The sequence below is a fragment of the Marmota marmota genome, unplaced genomic scaffold (assembly GCF_001458135.2).
Source record: "Marmota marmota marmota unplaced genomic scaffold, marMar, whole genome shotgun sequence".
NCBI classification, from domain to species: Eukaryota; Metazoa; Chordata; class Mammalia; order Rodentia; family Sciuridae; genus Marmota; species Marmota marmota.
In genome coordinates, this window is record NW_026000016.1 from 6,677,524 (window position 1) to 6,701,812 (window position 24,289).

Sequence of the window (24,289 nt, forward strand, 5' to 3'; positions counted from 1 at the left end):
TCAAAACAGAGATTCCCCCCACCTTTTTTCTAACACTGGAAAATAAGTGTCAGACTGACCTGATAGCAAAGACAAGTTCTGGGATAGCTGATATCATATTTTCAAGTATTCTTCTCTTCCTTGTTAGCACTTTTAAATAGAGACCCCCTGACATCTAGAGCGCAGAAGCTGACTGCAAAGGACGCCAGAGGAGGCACAGAGCATGACGACTGCGCCTTTCTAAGACCTTTCCTGGCGTTCTTTAACGTTTCTTTTCCTCAGACCTGTTTCGTGAATATAGAAGGCAAGTGTCAAGGATGACACTTGCTTTATAGTCTCTGTAAAGCAAACCTTTTCGTAAAGGAAATTTTTGACAGTTCCGAGATGCTAAGTCAATTTCAATTCCAGATTGTGTAGAAATGGAATCTTTTTTATTTCCCTGCAATTGATGTGAAAATTGAAGACTAGTGACTATTCAGTTTTTAATAACATGGGGTAAATAAATACCATCACACCGATGAAAAATGTACTAGAAGACAGGCTTAGCTAGTGACATTCACCACGACATACAATGGAGATACTCTTTCTAAATGTTTTTATTTGTTACCATTAGAGGCCCTCTCTTTTTTACATTACATATGATGGATCAAATACACATTATTCTAAAATATATTTTTAGCAAGCCTCAAATTATTATATAAAGGTAATCATTTTACCCTTTCAGTCTTTTAAAGAATTCCCTGGGGGAGTGACCTCTGACATAATTGAATGTTGGGTGGTTTTCTTCCGACCTATGTTTAATAATAGCCAATTTAGAAACGAGAGTAAAATCAGATTAAATTTCAGATCACAGTGACATAACCATGTCTGCTGTTGACCTTTCCTCTTATATTTTGTTTTGTTTTATTTTTAATCCATGTTCTGAGCTAAAGCCAGGCCCCTGAAAGCCCTGCTGATCCTCTTCCCTGTTCCTACCTCAGCAAACCCTTCTTCACTCTCCTACATCATCAGTGATTGCTCTTTGCTACTGGATCAACCACAGCATCCTAACCCTGCCATTATTTTCCCCATTATAAACACAAAAAAATTCCCCTTCCAATTATGATCTCATTTTCTTTCCTCCATTTCACAGCAATCCTTGGATGCCTTTCTGTTTGCTCTATTTTCTTATTCTCTCTTGAACTCCCTTCAGTGATTCCTTCATCCTGTCTCTGCTCCACAAAGCCTCCTCCTGTCCAGGTCTCTGATGGCCTCTGCATTGACAAATCTGTGTCTGTCCTTCTCCCTCCTCTCATCGACAGACATGCTCCTTACGTTGATCATTCTTCTTCTCTGGAATACCTCTGCTGGGAATTCCTTTCCTTCCCTGCCCACTCCGTTTGGGTCTTCCTGAGTTCATGTTCTGCTCAACCTTTAGTTCCTTCCTCCTCTTCTTTGCTCAATAGCACAATTTTGATAGGCTCAGGAAACAGAACCTTTGGGCTCTAAATACAGTCTATAGGCAGATGACTCCCAAGTTCTCATCTCCTGCCTGTGCATCTTGAAGCTCTAGATCTCTGAAACTAGTCATCTTCTTGACATTCTCATGAATGTTGACCAGATAGTTGAAACATTATGCACACCCACATCAGTCCTGGATAGTCCCTGAGTTTTTCTCTTTCATCTTTCCTGCCTCAGATAATAGCAGACTTGCTTATTCAGTTGGTTAATTCCAAAACCTTAGAGTAATTCTTGACTGTTATTTTTTCCTTATACCATATATTTGATCTGTTAATGTACAAAAGCAAAACCCATTTTGTCTGTTTTCAACCACTGTCCTAGGATGTTTTACTCTCCACCCTGCTCACATGGTGACCACTAATGACCAACATTATCACCCAACAAGATCAGAAATGACAATGGACAACCCTCTAAATTAACTGGAAGAGGGGAAATGGAGAACCCCTAATACAGCAAGTAGGAATATTTTGGTGCAAGCCCCCAGCCTGTTCTCTTGCCAGTTTGGTCAGTAGCCCTTCAGTTGTCTCCCTGTTGCCACTGCCCCATCCCCCCCCCACGCCCCCTGCTGTATTTTTAACACTGTAGCCAAAAGTCACAATGTGTCCCTCCTCTCTCCAACCCCCACTCCCCAAAGCTTCCAATTCAGTCAGACTAAAAGTGAAAACCTTAAGTCATCTGTTGAGAGCCACAGGATCCCCCTACTATACCCTTTCGGACCCCATTCCCACTACCCTCTAATTTGCTGCCTTTCTCTGGCAACAGTGGCCTCCTCTTCCCTGACCTGCCCAGTCCACTGGAGCCTTTGCCCTTGCTCACACCTCTACCTGGAGTATTCTTTTCTAAGATATCCATGGATTCACTGTCATTTTTTAACATCTTTATTCAAGTATCAGCTTATCAGGGGGATCAATCTAAAATTGCAAATTTGCACTCCCTGCCACCATTGTGTTCACACTTTGGGGCATTATTTTTCTCATTTACACTTAGTAAGAGATGATATGTCCACTTACCTGGTTTACTACTAAGTTGACAACTGCAGCAAGTGGTATCCCTTTTCTTTTTCCCAGCTCTATCCCTCGCAGACTGGTGCATAATCAGTACCCAGTAAATGCAGCAGATGCTGGTGGTTTGAACTTATTCATTGGCCTCTCTGGAATCTTAGAAAGTAGCTCTGCTCCTCTGACTGGGCCTCTTGGAAATGCCTGCAAATAACCCCACCTCAGAGTATCTGTCAACCCATGGTTTATGAAAGCCAGTGTAAATGTATCCCAGTCCTCATGGCCCTTAAAGTGCCAGGCCATGAATTCTACATCCTTAGCCTAGAAAAGGGTCGTCCTCAGACCAGGAGCATGACAAAACCTGGGAGCCTGGCAAAAAGCAGAATCAGGGCTGGGGTCGTAGCTCAGTGGTAAAGCACTTGCCTGGCACGTGTGAGGCCCTAGGTTTGATTATCAGCTGCATATAAGTAAATCAATAAAATAAAAGTCCATTGACAACCAAAAAAATTAAATAAGTGAAAGAATCACAGGCCCCACCCCAGACTTGCCGATTCAGTGCTAAGTAACATTGCCCTATGAGTGTTTTCCATGGACTCAAAATATCACGATCTAGGAGATGAGGTCAGCTGGGGTAAGATTCTGTCCCTAAAAGAAGTCAGCATGCTGCTCTTGCTCCTGTGTGAGTGAGTTGGTATAAGGCCTCCTCTGCTCTGAAGCCATAGGCATGGGCAGCTCACCTGCCACCTCTGCCTTACCAACAGGGGGCACTCGACAGCTTTCTCTTTCTCCTGCTGGCCTGGGATCCACAGTCTGCTGAGGCATGTGGGGCCAGCCCCCTCCTGCGGCTTGGAATCTTCTGAGGCACTCCCAAATGAAGTGTGGATTGACAAGGTGATGACAACCTCAACTCCTTAGTTTCTCCTTCCATAACATTTATGATATTTATATTGTAACATACATTCTCTTTCTCTCATAACAGTTTTAGTCATTAGAAAAGAGAAACTTTACGTTCTCTATTTGTACACAGTAACAGGGATTTTGAAATGATCTGATTTAACCACTTACTGTATTCCAGCCTTCCAGTTAATTTTATAGCACTGTCCATTATCACTTTGTAGCCCACGCTTCTGATTTTGTTGGGTGACGTGGCGATCATAATGACTCCTAAGAAGAAAAAGCATTCCTCATGTAGCTTATTACAGCTCACAGTAATCATTCATTGCATGTTGATACCGGTACACACTGTGCTAAGAACATTATTTTTCATAACCCATTTAATCCCCATTACAATCCTTGAAAGTCCTATTTTTAGCCTTATTTTATGGATAAAGAATCTAAAACATTAAGGTCCAGAGAGTGAACTAACCTACCAAGGGCACCCCATAATTGAAAGGTAGAGCTACATTGAATTTGAATACTGGTCAAACTCTGGGGCTGGGTTCCTGAGCACTATGCAGAACCCACTGAGCCTTCTTGGTCCCTTCCCCCAAATCTACAGGAGCCAAGATTGTTATGAAAGTCACCAGGGGATGTGGCACTGCTGTTGTGCAAGCTGTGATAAAACAGATTCTTATTGTTACCTTAGACATGTGAAGTTAGTATTTTTTGATCCTACTTTGATTCTGTAGCCTTCTCTTTCTGTGGTTCTTTCTCTCCCCCAAATTATTCTTACTCACTTACTTATTTATTTTTGCAGAACTGAGGTGGAACCCAGAGCATCATACATTCTACACAAGTGCTCTATCACTGAACTACACTCTAGCCCTTCTTCCAGATTATTGTTTTTTTGGTATCAGGGATTGAACTCAGGGACACTTAACCACTGATTTACATCTCTAGCCCTTTTTTTTTTTTTGTATTTTAGAGACAGGGTCTCAGTGAGTTGCTTAGCCTTGCTAAATTGCTGAGGCTGGCTTTGAACTCGCCATCCTCCTGTCTCTGCTTCCCAAGCTGCTGGCATTACAGCTGTGTGCCATGGAGCCCAGTTCCAAATTATTCTTAAGGATTTTATTACTAGTTCACAAATTACCAATTGCCATATCCCTCCTCCCCTTAACTTACTGTACTACATATGATAGCAGAGGTCCTACTCCAGAATAATAATGATGATGATTAAAAAAAAAAAAAAGCTAGCTTCTCCTCCCACTCTTTCAAGGTGGCTTTATACAGTCCTATAACTGCTCTTTTCCTGTTTTCATATCTCACTTATCCTTTTCTTACTATATGTCTTCTTGAATCTAGATTTTGCACCACCACTGCTCTCTCTCTCTTATTTTTCCCTATTAAATAAGTGTGAGGTCACTTCCTCAGAATGTTTCTAGTCATGACCTGCTTGACAATTGCCTCGGAGGTTTCCAGCATCTTCCCCTCCCACCTTTAACATGCCCTGGCAGTGCTGCCCAGACTCCAACACTGCCTGATCCTTGACCGCCCAGAAGTCACAGCTCGCCCCAGAAGTCACAGCTTTGCCCCTCAGCTGTTGGGCTGAGAGTCTCTTGCCTCAGATCTGTCTGGCATCCTCAAACCTAGCCTTTTTCAAGTTTTTGCTAGCTGATTTGTGCAGGGGAAAGAACCTTTTAAGCAAATTCCTGCTTTTCCTCATTGATGTTCGCCATTAGGAAAGCATCCCAAGTTGAACTTTAGACTCCCTACAATTTCAAGTTTGTTTTCCTTCTTTCTTTAAGATTTTTATCTTAGTTTTGTATGTAGTGCTAAAAAAACATTTCTTTGAGAAAACGAAAATGATGATGTCTAATTTAGCTCACAGGTTGATTCTGGAAGACATTAAACTTTAGACCAAATGTGAACCGGTTCTTGGAGGGACTGGTGATTTTCCTTTGGTACTCTCTCAAGAGCACAGCAGCACCAGCTGCCTGTTGTTGCTTGAAGCACAGTGGCAAAGCATTGATGATCATTTATGAGGAATATTCTGCTGCCACCTGAGCTGTCCTAGCCATAGCAGGGGAAAGGTGATTGCCCTTTAATAAAGGTGGCTTGAAGTGCCTCCCCATTCAGGTGTGTATGTTTTCAAGTGAGCAGTAAATCTACTGATGGACAATCAAATTTCAGCCCTTGATGAGTGTCTTATTAAAGACTAACTTTTACTGCTCCTTTGCAAGTTGGCGGAGACAAGCTGCAGACGGGAAGTTGAGGCAGCCTTTAGCTTGTGGAGTGTTGTCTGATTCAGTCCATAACCCAGATACGTGCTTCTGGCAGGAAAGGCCCAGCTACCTGTTGCAGGGCTAAGTTTGGGCTTTTAGCACTGATTGCTTCTTAAGAGATCAGCTTCATTGTACATCCATTCCCTGCTTCTCTGTCCCACCCTGTCAGCTGTCGTGCTATGTGACTCTGAAATAAGTACAGCAGATAGATGCATCCACAGAACATTCTTCCTGCCTTTCACAAAAAAATTACCTGGCCAGTAAAATATATTCTGAGCACTTTACCACTCACCTGGCAAAAACTATTTGTAATGATGAGCAGGTAGATTTATTGTTGTTTTCTTTAAGCCTAGATTTAGAGTGTGTGTGTGATGTTTTTAGTAAGTGGGAAGTAAAACCTCTTCATACATTCAACAGATAACTACTAGTAGACCCACTGCATCCTGGGCACTGAGGTAGGGGTCAGGGATATAGTTAGAGGTGACAGGCACTGGTCTGTTTATAAGCATGCCCTGCTCCAGGGAGACTTGAGAAAGGTGGATGTGGAAATTCCTCTGAGAACTTACAGCAAGTGGACCTAGATCAGGCTAGAGAGACTGTTTCTTTCCAGAAAATGACTTTAAAATTGAGATCCCAAAGATGTTTTGAATTCTCTATCTGAAGGAAATATTGAAAGAAAGGAGTATTTTACATCAGTGAGATTCAAACTTTTTTTAAAAAAAAATTATGCAGAGTAAGAAAAATGTTCTTACCTTGCAACCTAGTGAATGTGCAACACACACCACTAACTAAAATAAAAATTTCACAAAATACTTGCTCTTCTGTACGTAAGGCACTATGTTGTATTTTGTTAACAGGCAGTGTAGTATAGTGGTTAAGAGCTTGCACTCTGAAGTTAGATTGCTTGAGTAAAATCCCAGCTATACGGTCACCCTTGAATCTTGGACACATTGATTAACCTCTTTGTGCTTTACTCATCTCAGTAGAATATGCATACCAACTACCTCTCAGAGTTATTTTGAACCTAGAATTAGCATAGAAAATCATTTTAGGACTGCTGCTGGTACTGATCAAGCATTAGGTAGATACGACCTACTGTTGCTGTTGTTATTCTTTATTGATTTAAAAATGCTAGGTGAGTACAAACAAATCAACTTTTACAGCTTAGCATGTTCCACCAGACAATTTGAAAAAAAAAAAAATAGTTTGATGGTGGAAATCATCTAGTGACCTTGGAGAGGCAGAATGGCTTTTCATAAATAACCCAGGAATATATCCTAAGGACCATGGTTAAACATTCAAGAGAACGGCTTGATAAAATAATAAATCTGTAGAAAATTAAGAGATGCCCCTCACTGCACTGCATAGTGTGAACTGAAGGGCAGGAATCTGGTGAGGCTGGGAATTCTGTTAGGTAGCTGTTGCAGTTGTGGTCACACATGGCGGCCATAGGGACAGAGTGGAATTCAGGAGACTTGGTTGTTTAATTAAATGTAGGAAGAAAAACAAGGGAGAAGAACAGTAAGAAATCTCACAGTTTTGGCCTGACCAACTGGGTGGATAGTCACACACTGACTGAAAGACATTGGAGGATGATCAGTGTGAAACAAAGGTGACGGGGTGAGTCTTGTGGCTGTGATAGGTCTAAATGGAGTTTCCTGATGAGTAGATGAGAGACTCCAGACAGGTAAAGCGATTCTTGAAATCATAGCAGTATGCATGGAGGGGTCTGCCTGGGAAGTAGGGAGGAATAGCAGGTGAAGCCCATGAATATGAGGCCCCTACAAATATGGGGAGCAGTACAGGGCAGGGATTGGGACTGTGGAGGGAGGCAATGGTGACAGGAGGGGATCTGCAGAGAGAGGAGGAAAACCAGGAGTGTGGTCGTAACAGCCATTAGAACAAGGGTGCTGGGTTTTGTTTTTGTTTTTTACTAGAATGATGTAGTCAATAGTACTCCTGCTGAGAGCACAAAACCTGCTCCTGGCCTTGGCTGTGTGGGAGTGATTAGTCAGTGGTGCCACTGGGCCTGCTTTGAGCAGTTGCCCACTGCTGAGTAATAGTGTCAGTGTTTCTCTACGGTGCCAGTGTAGACAGTCTCTTATGCCTAGGTTTGTTCCGAGTTGAGAACATCTTACACTAGTTAATTAATTTAAGAAGTAAAGTTTTTTCCCCAACATTTTCTACACAAAATCAGGGCCAAATTTCTATAATGTTTGAGCAATAGAAATGACATTTTAAATGGCATATTAATTCCAATGCAGATTTTGACGAAGGATTGTAGAATTTAGGTTATAAAGAAATTGTTTTAAGTAAACTATTACCAAAATACACCTTGTTAACAAAATAAATGTAATGACTTGTTTTGTTGACGGTGGATCATGTCTGTCTTTCAGGGGTGAGATAATTTATCCTCTTGTTTTGTTTTCTTTTCTCTTTTATGTTGGCAGTTGTGCTATTGTCCAGCATGTGACCTTCCCTTCCCCAGTGGCAGGTATAAGTTAAGGGCCCTGATGTCATTAGACTCTAAATCAGCCACGTTGTTCTGAACTTCCCTCACGTTTATACAACAAAAATATTTAGGTCAGATGAATAGTTTTCTTCATCCAAGTGTCAATATTAGATTTCTCTTTTTTGAAAACCATTTCTGAAAAAGTGTGCCATGATGGTGGCATAAGCCTGTAATCCCGGCAACTTGGAAGCCTGAGGCAGGAGAATTGCAAGTTCAAGGCCAGCCTCAGCAACTTAGTGAGACTCTTAGAAACTTAATGAGACCCTATCTCAAAATAAAAAATAAAAAGAGTTGGGGATTTGGGGATGTAGCTAAGTGGTAGAGCTCCCCTGGGTTCAATTCCCAGTACTAAAAAAAAAAAAAAAGAGGAAAATTGTGATAGTTAAGCACTATGTAATCAGAGTTCTAGGACTGGGAGTGTGGCTCAGTGGTAGAGCACTTACCTAGCATGCACAAGGCCCTGGGTTTGATCCTTGGTGCTGTGATACAATTTTGATTTCTTTTTTTTTCCAGTAGTAAAATATTATGAACTACTGCATTATTTTTGAAAAATTAAAAAATGTAACTAACTATCTTGTTTGGTAATAGATAACATTGTAGTCTTTAAATGGGTTTCTACTAAGGTTTTAGATCTTTCTTCTCAATTTTAATAAACAAGTAGAAAACATACTATGTTTTTCTTATGAAACTCTTCTGAAAAGTTTCTGCATTCTAATATAATTTTATCTATTCCGATGTTACTGTCTTATATTCTCAAAGTTCTTTTACTCATCAAGTAGACCCTGTCTATTTAGAATGACAGCTTGAACTCCTTTGAACATTATTTTTCTTGTGAGATGTAAGTTCTGTAAGTCACTAATGCAGAATTTTCATATCATTCCCATTTAGTATAGTCAGCAGCGTTGGAAAAGGACATTTTCCTTTAGAACTATATTCCACCCTTATGTATCCATGCAGCTGATGGGGTGTCTAATTAGAGAGAAAACACTTATTAACAACCAAGATAATAGAAGGGTGGGCAGTGGTCTCTACTCATCAAATGGTGAGTACCCAAATAGCATCAGCAACAATGAGGAGAAAATGAAAATCACTTCTGACTCATGGCCTGTTGTCTTCAATACTGAGAGTGCTTGTCAGCTGGAAGGGCAGCGCTGGGCTGAATAGATGGGGTTTCACTGTGGTGGTTATTTTCAGTTGTTTCAATTAATTCCGCTCTTACACCCTTGGAAGGCTATTGGCTCTTCCCTGCCCTCTGTTTGCCACCCTGGGTTGACTTTTAGGGCAACATCTTGAGGAGAAAATTAGTTGCCAGGAACTATGGGACTGAGCCAGTGAGGTAGTGACCTGAAAATAGGATCATTTACAGAGATGCTCTAAAGAAACAGCTCTCTTTTACTGGGAGGCCGAATATGTGAAAAGAGACACTCCTCCTTGTCTCCTTATCTCCATGACTGTGTCTGTGAGCATTTCAGTTGTAGCACCAACAGGCAAAACTGCAACTTAAGCAGACTAGGATTTCTCTTATTTTGGATTGTTATCAGTGTTGCTACCTCCTTTTTATTCAACCACTATTAATATGTATTTCAATATTTGTTATTGTAGTAAAATACACTTAGCATAATATTTGTCATCTTAATCATTTTAAAATGTGTGTGTTCACATTGTTGTACTCTTTCATCTAGCAAAAGTGATACTCTGTACCCATAAAACTGACTCCCGTTTTCCCTCTTCTCCCATCCCTGGAGACCACCATTTTACTTTCTGTCTCTATGAATTTGACTACTCTAGCTGCCTCATGTAAGGGAAATCAAACAGTATTTATCTTTTTGTCACTGGTTGATTTCATTTAGTATGATATCTTATATTTAGCACATTAGAATGTCCTTTTAAGGTTGAAGAATAATCTGTGGTATGTATACACCACATTTTGTTTCTCAGTTCATCCATCTTTGGACACTAGGTTATTACAGATAATGCTGCTTTAACTATGACTGTCTTAACACATTTCTGTCTTCAGTGTCACTTCATGGTTATAACTCTAGCCATCTTGTCAGTATTCTCAGCAGGAAGGAGAAGGAATGGGGAAAAAAACAACAACAACCAAGTCAGCCTCATTCTGTAAATCCTTCTTATCAATTTCTGTGAACAAGAAATTTAAGAATAACAGTGATAATAAAATTGATACTATTTATTAAGTGCTTGTATATGCCAGCATACAGTGATGTATAATTAATTCAATCCTCACAATACATCTGTAAGGATAGTTGCATTTGACCAAAGAGTAAATTGAGGCTGAAAGAGATTAAACAAGTGAGTCACAAAGCTGTTTTGTCATAGAGCTACCGAGAGGTGAGGTTAAGATGGGAACCCAGGATTCTGGCTAAATAAAGTCTGTGCTCTTGACAAATGTCTTCCATCTTTTGCACCTGTTTCCAGTGGGGCCTGGAAAATGTCATTTTATCTCAACGAGATGTATCTTTTCGCCCAACCAAATCAAGGTTCTGATAGAAGGAGGAAGAGGAGATTAAATATTGGCTAGCACTATGAGAATCTGCTGTGGATCACCTACTGCTAAGAACTCTTCTCTTCACCTCATGGTTTCTAAAGCGTGGCTTCAGGCCTCTGAAGCCACAGCTACCTCATAGCTCCAGTTTGCCGTCCACCCTTACTCCATTGTGTTAGCCAAAACTAACCACTGCTGGACAGTTCACTTTGGTTTAACCAAAGGCAGGGAGAAGACCACACATAGTGGCAGACATTATATCTATCACATAAATGGTCATGATCTACCAAATGTGGGGGGCCTGGAGTGGCTACCTGGAAATGGAGGCAGGATGGACATACAAATACTATTGTTAGAGAATACTGTCCATTATTTATGGTTTCAAACATAAAAGCTTTTAATCATTGTTAGTACTTTTTAAAAATAGATAGTATTTTTATTATTATTTAGTAGTGCTATTTGTCACATATCAAGTAACCCATGTTTTTCTGATTTGGGGTGGCAGGGTCTTAATCATGGTATTTTGATTGTACTGTCTGACTTTGGTACCTTATGGATACGTCTCATAATATGTTCTTATTCCAGCATGCTAGATCATGTTTTGTGTTTCAATGCCAGATCTTGTCTTCTCAGATTTAGATGGTCATCTGCATTCAACTCTAACCATTTCAATACAAAGAGACTTCCTTTTAGTATTTGGTAGTAATCCTGAAATATATGCATCTTTTGGGGGTAAAAATCTATATGTCTACTACTGTCTCTTCACTCCTTTTATCTTATTCTTTGTAAATAATGAACATAATGTCTTAAATCTTAGCCAAGTCGCTCTCAGTTTCCAGAATTTTGCCCCCTATGGGTGTTTGTCAATGTCTAGTGACTTCTTTGGTTGTCATAAATAGGGAAGGGGTGCTATTGGAATCTAGTAGCTATGGATGCTGCTAATTTTTTTTGATGTATAAGGCAGTCTGCCTTTGCATGGGATTATCTTGCCCCAAATTCCAGTAGTGCACATGTTGACAAACTCTACTGCTGCCCAATCTCAGCTGATATGGATAACTTGGAACTGAGTTGTGGATCTGCAGATGTTACCCCAATGCTTTGGTATTTTTATGTCTGATCATTTCACACATATTCATTAGCAGCATGAACTGACTATTATTTTGTGTTGAGAAACAGCATACCATGCATTCTGGTGGATGTTTAGAGGTCAAAATTTTATTTATCACTTTCAAAGTTATTTACAGTCTCGGATGTTGTAGATCACTTAATGTTCTTTGGCAGAGATTATTTTTAAAGTGTATTTATTAAGCATACAAATATGTTACTTCATGAACTCTTGATGTGAAAGTCAACATGAGGAACCTTAGTTGTATAAAAGGGTTGAGGTACATCTCAGAGGGAGAAGAGTATGTTAGAGTAGAGAGAATTAGGGACTTAGAATTTGCTACCCACCTTTCCCAGCCCTACCTACCACCTCTTAAACCTATCCACCACATCAGCCTCAATTATATAATTTCCACTTTTAATTTTAAGAACTCAATGAAAAACAATTTGCCTTTTGAACTTTTAAGTTGCTGTCCGTCTGTTAGTTCCTATTACTTGGTCAGTTTGTATTGGTTTTTCTTCCCTTAGCTTATTCTTCCAACTATTTCTTATGTAGATATTCTGAGTCTCTTCACTACAAAAGGGTCATTTCCACCCTTGAGAGTTTATGTACTTACTGTCCTCAATGATATTAGGTTCACTAATACACCATGATAATTAAAATTAGTTAAGACCAGTTTTAAACCGTAGCCAGGAAAGCAACATAATGATACCCTGTAAAAGCAAATATAAGTGGGGAACACTGAACATTTAGACTGATATTAGTGGCACTGCCTCCAATTCCCGAATGATGTCTTGGATAACACTACATGCCTTCTCAGAGCACCTCTCTCTTGCTTGTGATTGCCAGCGAGTAGGCCTAGCATGTGAGACCACACAGCATGCAAGGCAAATGTGACAGCTCTGAGAAGATGGGAATGACTTGGGATGAGAGGAATTCCAGGCCAGTGCACAAATCAACAAGTTCTATATTTGAACGCTTGTTAAACAATTTAGTCAAATAAGGAAGAAGGTGGTGGTTTGACATTTTGTTGAATTTCACATTCCCTTTCACAAGAGGGGCATGTTGGTGGGAGATGAGACAGTAAACACATCTCCTTGTTCTTACCCCTTGTTGTTCCATCCTTGTAACTATGCCAGGATTCTGGATCATAGTTCCCAGCTGGGTTCTTAACCCCAGTTGAGTCATTGATAAAAACCAGTATTGTGCATCCTGGTAAGGAGAAAGCACAGACCAGTACAGTGTAGAAACTTGCTTGGGGAAGAACTACTACTCTCATCAGGTGTCCCAAGACCAGGACATGCTGCAAGGACATGGGTTTCTCAGCCAAATATTCCCTTGCTCTTTTAAGAGGGAGGTGTGATTTGAGTAGACAGTGGGCATCTGCACCTGGGTTTGGGGACCTGTTCTTGCCAATTTGCCACAGCATTGGCCTTTGGGGCCTTGGAAAGCACTTCAGCTCCTGAAAGTAGAATCTGAATATGCAAATCAAGTTAACTATAAAAAACAAGAATCTTCACCTCTTAATTTACTCTGTAGAGAGCCTTCTCTAAGAAATGTGAATCAACAGAAATTGTTTCCTATAATCGACAGAAAAAAGTGCTGACTGACATCTTAACTTTATAGATAATGAGATCTTTGGGGAAGTTTTCATCTTTCGAAGTTTCCAGGAGCTATATGAAAAGTCTGAGACTTTTTTTTTCTGTAAAACTTCAATGGCTATTATATCTTTCTTTGTGACTTTCTCCTGCTCTATAAACATATAAGAGTAAGAAGGCATTTGAAAGTGTTTCAGCTTCAACTAATACATCTTTTTGTATCAGCAGTTCAAACATGTAATTTGATTCACAGTGCCTATTTAACTGAGGGTGAATATTCCTAACTAGAAAATTTTAAAAAGATACTCTTACCTTGTGCATATATTTGTGTAGTGTCATGAGCCTTTTGAACCTGGAAACCAGTTTGAGTATCAGATAGACAGATGGCAATGGGAATTATTACGATTATCTTTGTTACTAAATACTCCTTATTCTTTGTCCTACAGAAAAAGGTGTGTAGTAAAATATCATTCTACCTTTTATTATTATTATTATTTTATTTTATTTTTTTTTGCTTTCAAGTGCCCTTTTAAATGGATGTGTTTTTGTGACTTGGGTCTCATTAGCATTTCTTGTGGGGACTGCCTTCAGCGCAGGACCACTTACTAAATTGTTCTGATGTCTTAGGAGAAGGAAAACCATGGAAACCAGATGTAGGGTATGATTATTTGCCTCTGACCTGGCAAAGTGTTGGGTTTAACAAAAGAAGCTTAATAGAAATGCTCAAATTGACCCTTCTCATCACTTGTGCTGCTTGGAGCTCAATCAATCTCTCATTATTATCAGAGTTATTCGAGCAAAGACAGCAGCGATAGTATTTTTCATAATCACTCCTTGAGCCAAATGTAATTTGCAATTTGTAGTATTGTATTATGAAACAATAATGCATTAAAATGAACAGAGCAAGAATTAGGAGTATGGTGGTAAAGAAAGGATCCAGAGAAGGAGTCGCATGAAAGGCACTCTCCAAATCATTTTAAGTGGACATGGCTGATTTCATTTCCAAATTAAGCATTTAAAAAAAAATCAGAATCATGTGTTGTTTTTGCTATGTGTAAGTACACATGAATGTATATGTGTATCTGTGTGTATGTATATATTGTAATAAAGTCAGTGTAGTTAGGGAAGAAAGAAAATATAATTTGCATGTTATTTGCATTTGGATGTTAGGGGTTATGGGGTTAGTGTGGTTTGATTACCTGTGTGGATATAGTTTGGGAAAAATGGTAAGGTATGGCAAGCCTTATAAAAACCTGGTATAGAACAGTAATTAGTAATTGACCTCTTTTCACAAAGAGGGAATTTATTTGCCCCAGAAATCATGTCATGTGATCTGTAAACGGATACCTGAAAAGCTTCAACATCATAATTAAAGTACGCTTCTACTCATCTGCTCTCATTTTAGTAGGATGCTTCCAAGTATAGATTGCAAATATTATTTCAGTTATTTATGTATTTGTCTTGTGTTTGGAAAGATCACTGTGTGTGATCTCCCCCTTTTACGTTTTTCTGATTCTCTTGTTTCTTTCCTTCTTTTAGATATTTGGAATTTACAATGATTCTTATAAAGTCAAAGTTGATTCTGAATTTCCTTTGCCCTCTCTATTTTCAATTTCTCAATTATTGTTTTAATATTCCTTGTTCCATATACTTCTGGGAATTCTGAAGTGTCAGGTTACGAAGTATATCAGCACATGGTTGATTGGGGTAACAAAGGCTATGCCAGGGTAAGAGCACGCTTAAAGGGACATTTAATGGAACTCCTGAAAAGGATATGTTATCCATTAAAGGTACATTGCACATCTAAGGCTTGGTTAAGTAGAAGATTTTTTTTTTCTTTAAAAAAGAAAAAAAGTTATTTCTTTTTCCCTCCATGCCAAGCAACACAAATTTGGTTTATTTAATCTAATCAGTCTAGCAATGATGAAAACTACACAAATAATGATCCTCAAGTTTGTGAATTCCCTTTTAAAGAGAACCCCTGCTAAACTCTACCAGCTCAAAACTGCACCCTGTCTTACAAAAAGCACTATCAAGTTGTCATGTCCCCTTTTTCTCTGGCTCCCTTCTCATCATTGTGATTACCAAGACTTTTTTTTTTTTTTGCCTAAATAGGAGCTTTCTGCTTTTCATAATCAGCCTCCTCTTCCCTGATTCATCCAGCGTTGCCACAATCTACCGCTGAGCAAATCAGTGCGCTTTCATGGCAGCGATTTCTTAAAATGTCACTAAAATATGTAAGATCTTGCACAGGAAGGACATATTAGAAGTGACTTATTTTTCTCCTTTATTTCATTTGTAAAATGGAGACTGAAGTATTAAAAACTATGGCCAGAAACCAGGAGCACAGCATTACAAAAGACAAATGGCTGAAGGGTGCTCCTTGCTGTTTTACTCTCTGGGTGTGGGCAGTTTGATATGCTTCTGCCACAGCCTGACAGTATTTGCATATACCAGGACAAGTGATTTTAACATTTGGAGGATCCTTACATTTAGAGTTGGCAGTGTCTTGTGAATGGGTATGTGGGCAGCGTTATGGTCCTTTCTAATGATTAGGAGCAGTTCTTGACCTGGCCTTCAAATGCCTGGTATTTATAGACAAATTCCATTCAGGAGCAGTGTCCTCTTGACTGAAATGCTACAGGCAATGCAAAACTTATCACATTTATTTAAACAAAGATTTTATTAAACAACTGCTCTGAGCATAAAAGCATAGTGTGTCTTTGGTTCATAAGCTTCTTAGGTGAGTAGGTAGGGTAAAAATCGTAAGTCTGAATTCTGGCTTTGCTACTTAATTGTTCTGTGACCTAACAGATCATTAGATTCTCATGTGCTTCTTGACCCAGGCTTCCCCTGCTTGACAGGAGGATTACAACCTCTCCCTGTATTCTGATTGGTAATTAATGATATAAAGAACATAATAGGAGTTCAATTAATTTTAGTTATCTGTAATTAAGTAATCAAAAGAGCATTCATTAGTTACTCACTTATATGTCTTATGTAGGAATTGCACAAAGTAAGCTTCATAGATCTTGGAATTTCGTTTTCTTGTAGGAGTATTCAAGCTTAGATCCACCTGTGAGGAGACCTAAACTCTAGTCTGAGCTTGTATTATGACTGGGAAGCTCCTAGTACCTCTGTGACCTCAATGTCTTCTGTCAAATAATACGTTGTTCTAGGAGACTAATTTCTGATTTCCAGAACCATTCAGTGCATATAGACAAGAATACAAGAGAATTTACAAAGATATATATGGCGAGATTTTTTTTTTCTTTAGAGAAAATTTAGAGCAGTTCATGATTGTGTTAGACTAGAGTGATAAGTTGAGGGACATTAAAACACCAAGAATGTGGGGAAAGATATTACTTGAATCAATTGAAGAAAGGTTTCTAGAGAAACTTGCGTCACAAACTGTTTAATTTTGAAAAGTATGGCTTAAAGGTCTACAGAGGAATGGTTTAAAGCTCATGCTCTTGCTTTTCTTTTTGTGGTGCTGGGGATGGAACCCAGGGCTAGGCCAATGCTCTGCCACTGAGTTGCATCCCCAGCCCTTATGGTTTTACTTTGACTTGTGTGAACAATGTGTCTGGGCTCTTCAGAGAACTGGATTGGGACTCAGGAATGACATCCTGCAGGTTACTTAATTTGGCTGTAGTGGATCTTGGCTGTAGTGGATCTTGCTCACTGGGCAGCTGTTATCTCTCGAGGACCTTGAGGGCAAATGGAAGAATTATCACTGAAGGCAGAGACAGGTTATGCAATGGCTATACAAACACATGCATCCACCAGAAATAACTAGAAGATTTCAGAAAGAGAAAATGAATTCTTGGAGAGAAAAGGTGATAGAATAAATCATGTGGTGATGCAGATACTTAGAAAAGACAGGCATAGGGGCTGGGGTTGTGGCTCAGTGGTAGAGCACTCGCCTAGCATGTGCGAGGCCCTGGGTTTGATTCTCAGCACCACATAAAAATAAATAAAATAAAGGTATTGCGTCCAACTACAACTAAAAAATAAATACATTTTTTTAAAAAAGACAGGCAAAATACAGGACAGAATATTGAGTTCCATGTCTCCATTAACTCCTCCAGTATGGGAGTCCAGCATTGGGGAGTACAAGTGGCTTTTGATAGCAGACACTGAATTCATATTCTATTCATTTTAAGTTCTCCTTCCCAGAGAAGCAGTGTCACTTAACTTACAGATTTCTTAGGGTAAATAGTCAGACAAGTAATGTAGTAAAGCCCACCTTGGACTTGAAGACCGTGATAATTAGCAGTGGGGAATACCAGATTTCAGTCACATCTCAGTAGGGATTTTTTTTTTTAAGGAAATCTTATTTTTAAAGTTATTCTTCAAATCCTCCAAGATCTGGTTCTAGATATCTTGTCCATCCATTTTTAAGCATGGCCAAAAATTTTTAAGACTTTCTTTTTACCACGTTATATTTTCGAATGTGGTATTTGGAAAAGCCCCTTCATTACAAAAACAATTATGATTTTTTTATTCCATTTATAGCAGGATACTAAGTGTCTTCATTCACTGCAATTTTTTTCTAGAGACCTCTAATTTTATGGGCAGTAAAAATATCACAATTTAAATGGTAAAATACGTCAGCAGTGTTTATACTGCAGAGAGAATTATGTTACTTTATTAAAAACCAAAATAATGGTTCAATAGCAATGAAACTCTTAACAGTGGTTAATTTTTCACGACTCAACCTCCCATGGTGGTTTTGTTTGTTCGCTGTTCCCACTGGTCAGAAGTGTGCTTCGTGCCTGTCATTTTTGACGGTGATGACACATGGCTGCTCTCACAGACAGCAATGAGTTCATCTATAATATGTCATAGTAAAACCCATTTAGCAGATTACTTTGAGATTACTTGAGCAGAATGTAAACGTTGCTGAATCCTTTATGAGGAAAGCCCAGTGTTTAAGAATTGTTAAAGTCCTGCTCTGAATGAGGCTCACCCACTGTCTTTCTGGGAAGGAGACTGCAATGTTACTTTGGCTTGTGTTTTTCTATGTGTTTTCCCCCGGGTGTCAACTCTAAAGCAAGTTCTCTCCTATCAACTTTTTTTGTTTTTGTTTTTGTTTTTCCAAGCTCTGTATTTCTCTTTCATTTCTCTGTTTTTAAAAAAGGCATTCTCCCATGTTAACAGGACTAGCAGATTCCCTGAGGCACTGGAGGAGGTGGCCACTCTACTTCTTAGCCTCACATCTGTTGGGTGGTAGCATTTTTCCCTGGGGGATATCTGTGTGGGTCCATCAGGGGGCAGTTAGTAAAACACTAATTCTCTGTTCAGAATGGGTTTGTTTCCTGGACCTACCATGAGCTCAGTATATTTCCAGGTCTGCTTTTCTATTAAAAAAAAAAAAAAAAAAGCTGACTTTCATTCATCCATGACTTTTAAAAAGATATTAATATCTAAGTAATTGATACTTTCCAAGCTGTTAAGCATCTTGCTATTGAATGCTTATCTTCTGAGGTTGATGACTGATTTCAGCTGGGAGGCTGACACTTTTCAGTGACCACCCTCTGCCTTTTCAGGAAGAATTAAACAACCATTGATTACAGAAGACAGTAAACTGGGCGCCATGGTGCACACCTACAATCCCAGCAACTCAGGATTGCAAGTTTGAGGCCAGCCTGAGCAATTTAGGGAGACCCTTTTGTAAAATAAAGTAAAAAGGGCTAGTAGCTCAGGGGTAAAGCACCCCTGGGGTAATCCCCAGTCCCAAAACAAAACAAAAACCTGTCGAATATGCTGGCAATTAGAGTGAATGAGGGTACAGATAACTTTAATTTTTGTTTTTTGCACTCTAGAATGGTTAGTATATTTTTTTACTTATAGTCTTTATTTCATTCCATTAAGAAAATTAGAACTGAGGGATCCATTTTTGTTCCAATCATAAATGCTATGATTTTATGGTATGCCTTAAAGAAATCTCATAATTTATTAACTAAAGCAGGTATTAAGGGAAATGTCCAAATGTTAATCTATAAACATTTTATCAACACTTTTTTTTTTTTACTTTTTCATACATTAATGTTGAATCTGTAATATTAAAAAACAGGAAATTATTCTATAATAGTTTGATTACAAATTTGCAAATAATGTACTAGTTATTCTCATTATTATGAGGTGATATAAGAAATTAATATTTTGCTACCAAACACAATAAGAAAAAAATGCATTCTTAAATGTAAATCAGGATTTCCCTCTTTTTTTTTCCTTCTGTTTGTTTGTATGTAAGATAAAAAGCTGAAAGGTAAGAGAATGAATTCATATACATGAGATTTGGTGAACAAACTGAGACTTCTTTCATAAAACAGGACCAAAAACATTTAAAAAAAAAAAGTATTTTGATACGGTTAATTGAACTCAATGTTTGGACTGAAAATATCTAAGCTGTTTTAAAACATGCAAAAATGTGCTGTAGGTATATTTCAGTGGAAGAACACTTATATACCAATGCACGAGGCCCTGGATTCAACCCCCAAGCACTGCAAAAATAAATAAACAAGTACTGTTTTAAAAATGCAAAAATCAAGTCTGTCTCAATTTCCCTCCAGCATTACTAGCTTAACACATATGCATTATCTTCTTATAAAACTGTGCCTTTTGGCACAGATTGAATACTGTATCATTATGTGTTGTTGCATAGTATTTCTCAAATACGAAGCAGGGTTGAATTTATCTAATTTATAGTGTGAACCAGCACAATGTTGTAAAAAAAAAAAAGAGTTAATATAGGCACATTGTATCATTTGAAGGACATTCATGAATGGGAAAATTAAATGGTTAAAATGATTTACCTTTGGAAATATATGATTATAAATAAATATATTAAAATTTAAACTTATACTTTTCTAGAAGTTAGAAATAAATATACTTTACACTTCCAAACTCTTCAGCATTGCAGAATTGAAAGGATAAAAACCGAATCCCATGGCTTTCCATGCCATGTACAGACTGATGTCACTCGAAGCAATTGGTCCAGTTCGGCACTCTCCCTTGAATCTTTGCTGTGACATCACCTGTGCCTCTGGGCCACCAAATCTTCTCTTTCTCAGGCCCCATATGTCTCACTGAATATTAACCCCCTTCTTCCAGTTCCTCGGTTAAACCTGGCATCATTGCTGACTTCCCTCCCCCTCACACCTGTGGCCTCCCCATCAGCAAATTCTGTTAGTGCTATTGTTGGAATATACCGAAGTCTCCTCCACTGTCACCCGACTTACAACCGTAGCCTCTTAATTCTTTTTCCCTCCTAACTATTCTTTTTTACTTACAGTGTGTTCTTCCCACTGCTGCCAGTATCATTAATACGTCACCCGTGTCACTCCAGTATTTGGAAAGCCTCAGTGCCTTTTGGTCTCACCTCCTGTGTGGTCTTCAAAGTCCTGTGTGCTCTGGGCCTACTTCATTTCCTCTCATCTCTTTTTCTCTTCAGCTTTCACTTTTTTTTTTTTTACATACATGACAATAGTGGAATGTATTAAACTCATTATTACCCATTTACAGCCACAAGTTTTCTTAACTCTGTATATAAAGTATGTTCATGACAAATTATGCCATTGTACATGTACTCTTTTTTTTGTATTACAATTGTTAATACACACGTATGCCACAATTTTTCATATCTCTGTCTATAAGGTATGTTGACACCAACTTCAAATCCTCTTACATATATTTTGTATAATGATGACCATCACATTCCTCCATCCTTGCTATTCCCCTTCCCCCTCCCTTTCCCTCCCACCCTTCTTCCCTGTCTGGAAATAATCTTCCTCCCATGCTCTCCCTCCCTACCCCACTTTGAGTCTCCCCGCTTATATCAGAGAAAACTTTCGGCATTTGTTTTTTTTGGGGGGATTGGCTAGCTTCACTTAGCATAATCTTCTCTAATGCCATCCATTTACCTGCAAATGCCATGATTTGGGGTAATATTCCATTGTGTATAAATGCCACATTTTTTTTTTATTCATTCATCTATTGAAGGGCATCTAGGTTGGTTCCACAGTCTAGCTATTGTGAATTGTGCTGCTATAAACATTGATGTGGCTGTGTCCTGTAGTATGCTCTTTTTAGATCTTTTGGGTATAGTCCGAGAAGGGGAATAGCTGGGTCAAATGGTGGTTCCATTTCCAGATTTCCAAGGAATCTCCATACTGCTTTCCAAATTGGCTGAACCACTTTGCAGTCCCACCAGCAATGTACAAGTGTACCCTTTTCCCCACATCCTCGCCAGCACTTGTTATTGTTTGACTTCATAATGGCTGCCATTCTTACTAGAGTGAGATGGTATCTTAGAGTGGTTTTAATTTGCATTTCTCTGATTGCTAGAGATGGTGAGCATTTTTTTGTGTACTTGTTGATTGATTGTATATCCTCCTCTGAGAAGTGTCTGTTCAGGTCCTTGGCCCATTTGTTGATTGGGTAATTTGTTTTCTTGTTGTTTAATTTTTTGAGTTCTTTGTATATTCTGGAGATTAGAGCTCTATCTGAAGTGTGAGGGGTAAAAATTTGTTCCCAGGATGTAGGCTCCCTATTTACCTCACTTATTATTTCTCTTGCTGAGAAAAAAACTGTTTAGTTTGAATACGTCCCATTTGTTGATTCTTGATTTTAACTCTTGTGCTATAGGTGTCCTATTAAGGAATTTGGAGCCCGACCCCACGAGATGGAGATTAGGGCCAACTTTTTCTTCTATCAGATGCAGAGTCTCTGGTCTGATTCCTAGCTCCTTGATCCATTTTGAGTTAACTTTTGTGCATGGTGAGAGAAAGGGATTCAATTTCATTTTGTTGCATATGGATTTCCAGTTATCCCAGCATCATTTGTTGAAGATGCTATCCTTTCTCCATTGCATGCTTTTAGCACCTTTGTCTAATATAAGGTAGTTGTAATTTTGTGGATTCATCTCTGTGTCCTCTATTCTGTACCATTGGTCTACCAGCCTGTTTTGGTGCCAGTACCATGCTGTTTTTGTTACTATTGCTCTGTAGTATAGTTTAAAATCTGGTATCGCTATTTCACCTGTTTCACTCTTCCTGCTTAGATTGCTTTAGCTATTCTGGGTCTTTTATTTTTCCAGATGAATTTCATGATTGCTTTTTCTATTTCTGCGAGGAATGCCGTTGGGATTTTGATTGGCATAGCATTAAACCTATAGTGTACTTTTGGTAATATGGCCATTTTAATGATATTAGTTCTGCCTATCCATGAACAGGGTATATCTTTCTATCTTCTAAGGTCTTCTTCTATTTATCTGGAGTTCATTCCTCAAAAAAAGAAAAAAACAACAAATAAATGATCTCACACTTCATCTCAAAGCCCTAGAAAAAGAAGAGAAAAACAACAGCAAAGGTAGTAGAAGGCAAGAAATAACTAAAATCAGAGCTGAAATTAATGAAATTGAAACAAAAGAAACAATTGAAAAAATTGACAAAACTAAAAGTTGTTTCTTTGAAAAAATAAATAAGATCGACAGACCCTTAGCCATGCTAAGGAAGAGAAGAAGAGAGAGAACTCAAATTACTAACATACGGGATGAAAAAGACAATATCACAACAGACACTACAGAAATACAAAAGATAATTAGAAATTATTTTGAAACCCTATATTCTAATAAAATATAAGATAGTGAAGACATCGATAAATTTCTTAAGTCTTATGATCTGCCCAGATTGAGTCAGGAGGATATACATAATTTAAACAGACCAATATCAATTGAGGAAATAGAAGAAGCCATCATAAGACTACCAACCAAGAAAAGCCCAGGACCGGATGGATATACAGCAGAGTTTTACAAAACCTTTAAAGAAGAACTAATACCAATACTTTTCAAGCTATTTCAGGAAATAGAAAAAGAGGGAGTACTTCCAAATTCATTCCACGAGGCCAACTTTTTTTTGTCAAATGAATGAAAATTGTGTTTTAGTTGTTGGCTTCTACTGAGATGTGGTTTTTTTTTTGTTTGTTTGCTCATTATTCCTCAATTATTTATGAATGAATGAATGTTACTCATTCATTTTATAAAGCCCATCATTTTGCTTAACTCTGAGGCATTACTGATATATGGATAAAAAACAAAGTCTTTTATTTTTTAATGCTGTGGATTTATTAGTTTTAAAAGCACAGCATATATTTTATCCCTTGTGAGTAGTGGTTACATTCTAAACTTAAGTTCTTGGGGATATTTTTTTCTTTCTTCTTTTCTTTTTTTGCAATTAATGATTTCCTAGTTTCCAAACAAAATTAAATGTTAACGATAGGTTTGCTTTATAGAGTTAATTTGATGCCTGTTTTCTTTCTTTCTAATAGTATAGTATTCAATTTAAAAGGAATAGTGGTGGGAGTATTTTAACTTTCTTTCTTTTTTTTTTTTTTGCATTTTAAGAGTGTTTCCCTCTTTGTTTATAAACCTCTTTGCAAACATAGTGGAGCCTTAATTACCATGTAAGTTATTCTCATGGATACTTCATGTGTAATGAAGTATTTAAACTCAGATTGATATTGATAAGAAAATGACCTATACCATTAACCAAGTTGTTAATTGAAATATTTTTTTTTCTTCTTTATCTCAACTTTTGGTGCATCCCTTTCTTCTTTTATGATATTTAATATCTCCATAAGTTAGATTCCTGGTTCCTTCTTAGATAGAAATATGCAATATATTTTATTTATAAATGCTTAGTTGCATAATTATAAAAGTTTTCTGGTTTGAAATATCAGGTGGCCTATAGCTCTCTACAGATGACTAGGACTTTTAGGACATAGAGAACGTGCATCACAGGCTGAGTGATCTCTTATAGGGAAAAATGACAGCAGGAAAAAGAATTGATATCAAGCTTCAGGTTTCTGGGAACTTTGCATGCCAGAATAGAAAAAATGTTAGTGTTTGCTTAAGGAGCCTTGAGGTCAG

General features: G+C 38.2%; 1 protein-coding gene across 20 annotated transcripts in view; it reads left to right on the forward strand.

Moving 5' to 3' along the window:
* Pard3 (par-3 family cell polarity regulator) overlaps positions 1–24,289 on the forward strand; it is a 626,126-nt gene that overhangs the window by 436,354 nt on the left and 165,483 nt on the right. The gene's annotated exons all lie outside the window — the stretch shown is intronic.